Genomic DNA, 8,935 nt, shown 5'->3' on the forward strand with positions numbered 1-8,935 from the left:
TGCCTCACGCCCAAAGATGACAATCAAGTGTACGCCGTACAGTGCCCTGTATCGACCTTTTGAACGTTGCTATTGGAAATGACAAATAAGACTTCCACGTAATTAGAAGTTACAGCTTGAGTGATATTGTGAACAAACATTAGGAAGAGCTCGTAAGCAATATTTTTAACAGCTGAGCTGTTTAAGCTTGGCAAAATTCTGGTGTGCAACGCTAAAACTGGTTGAGCGAAGAGGAGCCACGTCTCTTGCAAGCATAGCGCGCTATTCTCGCGAGAGAGGAGCCTGGGCACTGACGTCATAGCCGTGCCGAGCACGTGTTCAACAAAGTCAAGCGACCACGCTAATGAATGCGTGCGGGCGCCGGCGCCCGAGCATTTCTCCGCTCTGCCGAGATATGCCTCGACCTAAGCGCACCTTGACGCCGGAAGAAGAGGCTGCCCGACGAGAGAAGCGCCTTAAGCCACGCGGGAAAGGAAGCGCCGTCTTCGTGCCGATCCAGCCTACCTCGACAACAAAGCCGCCGATATGCGATGTCGCCGAGCCGATCCGGAATGCCGAGAACACGAGAATCAAGCCAAGTGTCAACACCCAGCCTTGCCATGATAACCTAGCCTTGCCCTGATAGCCTAGCCCTGCCCTGATAGCCAAACCTTACCTAGAAAAAGCCAAGTTAAGCTACGTTAAGCCTACAATAACTAGTTGCTAAGGGACGTCGCCCGGACTCCAGACTTGGCACCACTTTTGTCAAGCTGGCCGAATTTTTTTGTAACTTGTTTGGGCAGTAACTAGTACAGATGGGTCGCACAAGAGCGAGCAGGATCTTTTGAGCGGCTCTATTTAAAGAGCGAGTGAGCCGAGGTTCAGTAAAAGTGAGCGGCGGTTCTTTTGGAGTAAGGATCGAAGCCGGATCTCTGGTTCTTTTCATTCACTGAGCCGCGTCGAACCATTCCGTCAGAGCCGGGTCTGGGTGTGACTTCCGCGCCATCTATTACCTGTGTGATAAAGCAACTGCCCTCCCGCCCTTCCTCGCAAGAGTCACAACCATGCACTCCCGGCATTTCGCTGTCTTTTGAGCAGCTCTTATTATACAAAGAGTGAGCCGTGATTCAGTAAGTGAGCGGCGGTTCTTTTGGAGAGAGGAATCTGGTTCTCTCTGGTTTAGTGAGCCGTGCCGAACCATTCCGTCAGAGCCGGATCTTCTGCTGGGTTTCGTGGTTTTGTTTTCTGGCCGACGAGTGGTTTCTGGCGTATCCAGACTCACCTTTGGTTTTGTGTGCGTCCTTCTGTGTGGCACCCGGTGCTACCGAAGGGAGAAGAAGCCTTAATTGGCAAAGGTTGGCGCCGTTCGTTGCCTGGAGCCGTTCGTTGCCCGCCAAATAACTAGAATATGCATAACACAGGTTACGTATTTAAGTTAACCGGTGAGCTGTTCAAATAAACCGGTTCATTTCAGTGAGCAGAGCCGTTCGAGCTGCTCACTGAAGTGAGCCGTTTTGCCCATCTCTAGTAACTAGCTTATGTAATATGGTCCTGTACAAAGGGTTGGGGGCCAGAGACCACATTTTTTAAACTTTTGACTGTTTGCCCGGATGACCTGTTTTTGTTCTCGCAACGATGCACGCTCGGGTGTTCTCGTCGAATAACATGACTAAAATATTTTACTCGAGTCCAGGAGAACCAGTACAAATAGCAAAGCATCACCATATGCGTTCCGTACTAATATTCATATAATAAAGACAACTGCATCTTTATTCCACGTACATGAATTACAAACCAAAGTTACCGTTTTGTTTTCTTTGACTCAATACCTGGCGTTTGTGTAGCTAACGAGCTTTGTTTCAGAAAACAAAAGCAGGAGGGGGACTATTTTTTATGTAGCAGTATCCCCTTTAATATATGTGACTCTGCGTCATGTTTTTATTAGAACTTCAGAAAAAAATTTCGCTGTTAACAAAGAGAAAACAGTGGGGCTGTTACTTTCATCTATAGAACAAATTGTTCGATTGTTCCATTGTATCTGTTCTTCGTCTTCTGTATAGATTATGAATTTTTTCTGCCGCCTCCTCCTCCTCCTAATGACATCAACACTCGTGCTCTGAGGTTTTCTAGGCTTTATTTTCTTGTCCTAATAAGCCTGAGACATGCATATCGCGTTTTTTTTTATCAATGCCACTCTTACAATTTTTTTCTCGTTGCATAAACTTTCTAGTCTTAAGCGCTTCAATACAGAGGTCGTACCAAAATTTCAAACGCTTTCAGAGCAGCAAGCATCGGTCAGGGGGACCCAGTGATAATCTGTTTTGCATTATAATCTAAAGCAGCCTAAAACTGTTGTGGTATGCGTGTCCAGATGCTAAAACGCATTTTTTCCCTTTGTAGGCTTGTAATTACGCCGACAAAACATCGATAGCCTGGTCGGAAGTACCATTTTTATTTCAATCATATTTACGCTAACCAGCTTTAGAAGGCCAGCTTTAGAAATCAAAGCCTTGTGCATGACTGGTCTTTTTTTGCGCTAGGGCGATTGATTTGCAATGCAAATTGCTTTCATACAACGAGCTTGGATATATCCTCCCTGCATGCGTGCTTAGCGTGCGTAAAGAGTGTCCATTTCGCAGTGCCGTTTCGTTAAGCCGAAGAGAAGTTTAAGAAGTCTCGAAACGAGCTTAATGACTTCAGAGAGCTTAAGAGTTCTTTGTGCAAGCGACTCGGCTGAGAGCTTATAGTCAGGCAGATTGGAATGAATTTACTTTAGCGTAAGTTCCTCCTGCTTTGAAAGCATCTCACATTCGACTCGGCTTTAACAGAGCAAAGATTTGATCTCGGGAGTTCGGAAAATTGTCCGTGCTTCTAAAACTTCCTGTCAGCTAAGTATTTGCGTTCTATGGATCACTTGTCACAAGCTTGCATACGAATCAAGAAATGCACGCATGAATTATGCGTAATATGTTTTGCGAGGTGTTTGCTTCGTGAAGCAGAAAAATTGGCACCTCAATGTAAAAGAATTCTTTACGGGCGAATGGGTTCAGGGGTGGTGTCAAACTCTAGTGTCATGGCGAGGGTAGATTTCGCACAGGTGCCTGATTTGTCGAAATTCATAAAGAGCTTTACTGTTTGTATTTCAATTCATACCAGAATTACAAAGGTAAATTAAGATGAGCAAGCTGCGAGCTGTTGCGTGCTACTAGGTGCAATCGCCCAGCAGCTGCTTTATATTCTCGGGTATTGGGCTGTGCTGTGAAGTACTTACTGCCGTATAAACTACGTATACAGCACGTTCGTTGACGCTGTAACCGTGTTCTCGCTGTCGGCAGTGCGAGCTGCGTTTAAACGTGCAATGGGATTGTCGCGGTTGCGTGTCTGTGCGCTCCAGCCCGGACGAGGCAATTTCGACAGTATTTTAGCTTGTCCACATCGTTTGCGGAATACCGGGGGGCCAAAAAGTAGTGCGGTGGAAACAACGCTGGTAGTGACATGTTGGGACGCCGACCTTAACCAGCCCGCCAACAAAGATTAATCTCTAGCGAGCCCGGTGTGAGAAGCGCAGGTGTTCTGACGGAAGTATGAGGCACATCTCCTAATAATTGGGCCGCAAGGTGGCGCATGCGATTGGGAGGCGCAGCAGGTTTTAATGCACTGCGTCAGTCTGATGGACGTTTGTTGTTCTGCAAACACAAAAATGCTGGAATGAAAAGCATGTACAGCGTAAATGATTAACTCAAGCAGGCTAGGTGAGTATTTGTCACCGCCCCGTTTCAAAGGGGATGCGCATAAATGATCTTCATCATCTGGGGCGCCGCAAGGCTGACAAACCCTGGGCGCCACGTACTTTGTGCGCAGCGCGTTTTTAGACGCATGCTAGGGCTTTTTACGACAGTCCTAAGTTACTGTCGTTATGTCAGAAAAAAATTTGAAATGCGATTTTTTTATTTCTGCTGCAGTTTGCTGCATTTTCAACACAAAAGCGTATATTATTTCACTCAGTGTGTCCTTCACAGTTCGCATGTTTGCCTGTAGTCGCTAGTAATTTTACTTACATTTGCTAGTTCGATTTGAACAAAGAGTCACCCATCACTCGTCACTATATGCAGTGTTCCTGCTTTCATTTCATACGAAACTAGTGTGATGGGAGTGCCGCTTATGATTTCCTCCCGCATAACTATAAGAGTCTTCGCGTAATGTAGCAAGTTAGCTTTAATATATCTCATGTGTTGTAAACTGAAACGAAAGTCATGTGTATTGAATTTCACATACGATTTCAATAAGGCGCACTAAACTCTTGAAGCCATGCATTGAAAGACATATTATTTCTTACAAACCATGTTACCGCCATGACAGCGCATATTGTTCCGCAGAATCATTGTGAGTAGTCTTTATATGTCTCCAGCTGGGACATATTCGGCCGACCGGTGACTGTTAGGTTTGAGGTAGCGGGCCCAAATCAACTCCTGTCCAGAATAAGTGGGGACAGAACATGTTGAAACCTGTACGTTAACAGTGACACTTGGTAAGCACCTTCGTTTTCACCGAGTGGTCGGTTCACCCCGCTCAACATAGCAGTGAAGGAATCCGTATACTTTCCCCCAATTTGCAATACGCAAACTGCCTTAAAAAAGAAATGCAATGCAGAGCACCTTGTCATCCCCACCGAAGGGCATCTAAGGGCTATACGAGTCGCGAAGTACGACGTTATGGTGGATTCAAAGCGGAGTGTTGTCTCAATCCTATACTGTCGCGTCAAATGCTATACCAAAAGCGACCAAAATCATTGATACGATCCGGGAAATCCGTACAGTCGCCTTCGAAGAATGGTCCTTAAATAGCGTTTAGGATGTCACATAAAATTCAGCGCAGCCATGCCAGTCTTCTGCACAGTGCACAGGTATGGAGTGACGTTTCCACGCCGTTACGTGTACTTATTGTGACGCACCCAATATGCAGAATGTGAGTAGTGACGTGCAAATAAATATATTTAAAAAAACATCAGCTATAGTGAGCAACATCAGGTTCAGGCGAGAAACTTCTGTCGCAGTAAAGAAGAAAGCTCTGTTCTTTAGGAAGCTCTTCTTGGGGCTGCCGAAAGATCTTGCCATTTCAGGCAGTAAGCATTTCGATACATTCACTCGTCCTCCTACGTGTTACATAAAGAAAGGTACCGTACAGTCATATATGAAGGTATTCAAAAAGGCAGGCACTGAGACAAAAAAATACCGCGTGCATTTTTAGACTATACAGAATTCTAAAAAATTGCCTGTTGCTTATATCATCGTCATGCAGAACTATCTACAGTACTACCTATACTAACCGTAGTTGAGTCACTATCGAACTACCGATGGTAAAAAAAAACTATTGATAACGCTATTGATAGTAATTTTGATAGTACTATCGATAGTATCAAACAAACCGCACGAACTCATTGGAGCATAATCTTGGTTCCCCGAGTGCGTGCTATACGGTGGTGGTGGTAACTATGGCAGGACCCTTCGTTATCGCACTCTGCACGCCACCTAGCTCTGCAGATGTACCCTATACGTACAGTTGCTGGATAAAGTGTTAGTCTCGCAAATGTCCTTGTTGTACTGGGAACAGCAACCCGCGACGAACGGTTTGGCGCGCCTGCTTCTGAGCTGAGTTCGAGTGGAATTACTACTTCAGCACTTATGCTTGATGTGTTTCAAGGTCAGCGCTTGAACTGAAGCGAAGCTGCATAGACATAAAAGCAAGCAATGATTCTTCACAGAGCAGTTGCGCACTATGATTTGTTCTGCAGCGCACCACTATAGCGCTCGATGCTCCAAACAAGTCTGCTCACGAATGGAATGTACCAACGTACATACAAGGATGTACAGTCACAGACAAAATATTGCGAGACGCGAGAGGGCCTTTTGGACACTAGGCGGCACAGTGCGCGTGTCGAGGCTACTTCAGACGACTACTAAGCGCATGCGCGTCCTGTATTCGCTGGTTTGCCTGACCGATCACCAATTTCGCGTGAGGAGCCGCTTATGCTGTGCTGGAGCGCTAAGTCGCTTTTCATTACTTACGATAGTAATACTATCGATAGTCTTTTTACACTATCGATAGTTTCAAAAAAAAACTATCGATGCTATCGATATAGTCAATTTACCGATAATTTTACATTACTAATATATCACCACTGAAATCCATTGACTGAACTGCTTAAAGAGGTGGGCACCACTGTCACGAAAAATCAAAATGCATTACTCACTATAAATAAAATGTCTCCAATTCGCTCTTAAGTAGTTAATTTAGGGTGCATATTAAAATTAAGAATTATAGCGGGCGAGTTTTTAAGGCGTTTCAACCTAGACGGATTCTCAGGATTGCACTCGTTTGGAGATATCGCCGTATAACATAAGGAAAAGGTAATGCAATGTAAACGTGAAATCGAACGTAATTTTGTTCCACTAACTTTTTAACAGAACGCCGTTTCATGCAGTGCTACATAAAAATTCACTTGAGCGCCAATATATCTAGTCATACAATTTGGGACGAAATATCTCAAAACTGATGTGAACCTGAGAATTAGTTCCAAGTCGATACGCCTTGCGAACTGACATTACATAATTTTAACTGTATGGTGTGAAGCATTTGGTAAAAACATAGCTAAGGTGCAATTTTGCCAATAATTTGAACATGCATTCTGAGTAATCGTGCCAGTAATGCCCCCCCCCCCCCCCCCCGTTTTGAATAATCTATCTGAAGGACTAGAATCTTAAAATGTTTGCATATCGTTAAAAAAGAGATAAAGAAACGACCTGCAGTTATCAGAAAATCACAACTCCCCTTAGGGAATGGGTTGAGGGCATGGTTCTAGGCCCTCGCTTTAACATTGCAAAACATAAGCGTTGCTGGAATAAATTGGTTGCGGAAGCATAAAAGAAAACCCTTTTATCCGACACACTCCACACTAATACCGGGCAAGTTAACTTCGTCAACGCAAGGCAAACTTTCCGCCAGTGTAAAGCGACCTAGTAAACAGGGAAGAACAGCGGGTGGATACTGCACCTTTGAGTGCTTCCTGGACAGCGGTTAATCCGAACGTCCCGGAGGAGTCGTGCTTTGCAGCGTGGGGATAAAAATAAATGTGGAACACAAAGCAGATAGCAATATTGGGCTTCTACTGACTTCTCAGCTCCCCAGAGTGTGATTCCGAACACACAACCCATTCCACCGTCCGCCTAATATTCTTTTGCTCATGCCTTACTCCGTCACCCACTCGACCCTCCCTTAAAGTACAAGTGCAGATAATGAATGACAAGAGCCTATCCTGGATTCCACTCTCACTCCAGCGCCCACGTTCACGAGGGGTCAGCCGAAAGTCGATGACCCAATTGGATTGGCGCGCAGCGTGCCTATATGGCTCGGCAACGTGTGCGAGCTTTGTGCACCACTGGTCTGAAAATTCAATTTTCTAGAGGAGCAGTACGTAAGCGCAAGTTCTTAGCCTGCACGTTGTTTAACTTCCACTCGTCTCAGCTTCTTCGCGAGTGGGGTCACTGTGTGAATGTTTGTAGGCTACATGCAAAGTATTGCACTTATCCGTTCAACATGTCCGTCTGGAATCTAACGCATTTCTTCTAAACGGCTCCTCATATAGCTGCACACCGATGTCTTCAACGTCGCCGGAGGCAACTGTCTAACCTGGGCACGTGCTCCTAGAGACATGGTGTGGGCTTGTTGCTTTATGAAAATGCTAATTCCAGGGATGGTATACGACATTTAGTGGCGCACGAAGTTTATATTGCGTTTTTATGCGCGTCGTTGCGGAGCTGGCTAGTGGGCTGTTTTTGAGATTACTAGAGGAACCGAGTATCAGGGCTTCCACGTAATGCAGGACAAACTGACAGGACATGTCATTTGCGACGAGCCAGAATGAATGCATTTTATGCTGCAATTGTTAGCTCTAATCTGCGCCGTTACCGTAACGCTGACAACAATTTTCGCCTTGTGTTTCTAAGCCTTAACACCATGCGCTTGTCTCAGGCAGTAAGGCGGATCTCTTCTCATAAAATACTAACACCTGGGTGTTATAGGAAAGATACCTACTTGAAAAAGGTAATGTACCTTAAAACTCTCCAAGAGAGCCTTTCCATAGAAAGTACATCGGAACCACTGGACAGCCGTTTCGTAAGGGTTCAATAAGGAATATGCAGTGAGAATTTAAATGCAAGAAAAAAAACACAGACAGGAAAGCGCACACGATGTCACTGTTTATTGCAAGAAGCGGCAGGTATGAATTATAAAGGCGCACATAGCACTAGCATTCCCTAGAAGAAGCGCGATAACTAAGTGTAAGTTATGCCGATACCAGAACGACAAAGTGCACTCGCCTGCGTTGCTTTTGCGTGACACAGATACGACAGGTGTGAATTCATGGCGTGGAAAAATGAAACAAGCTGACAAAAAAAAAACAGATAAATAGAAAGGCATGAAACAACTGAGAATAACTGACAGGAATAAACTAAACAACATAAAAGAAAGAAAAGTGGTGGTGATGAAAACAACATAAAGAATGCGGATACACGGATACTAAAAGAGGGGAAGAGCTTGGTCAACTAAAAAGCTACAACCTTAAAAAGTAACGAAAACGAAACAGGCCACAAATATTTAAAGCATATACATTTGGAAAGCTAGAAAGAGTGTGCTAAAATAGTGTTAAATATGGTCATCTTCCTACCTTTAGCACTGCAAAATGCAAGCGTTGCTCGAATAAATTTGTTTCTGAAGAATAAAAGGAAATCGTTTTATCCGGCGCACTCTACCCACGTACCAGGCAAGTTATCTTCGTTAAAGCCAGGCAAACGTTCCGCCGGTGTAAAGCGCCCGTAGTCAACAGGGAAGACCAACGGGCTGGATATACTGCACCTTCGAGTGCTTCCTGCAGTAGCCGTTAATCCGAACGTCGCGAAGC

This window comes from Dermacentor silvarum, chromosome 8 (assembly GCF_013339745.2).
Source record: "Dermacentor silvarum isolate Dsil-2018 chromosome 8, BIME_Dsil_1.4, whole genome shotgun sequence".
NCBI classification, from domain to species: domain Eukaryota; kingdom Metazoa; phylum Arthropoda; class Arachnida; order Ixodida; family Ixodidae; genus Dermacentor; species Dermacentor silvarum.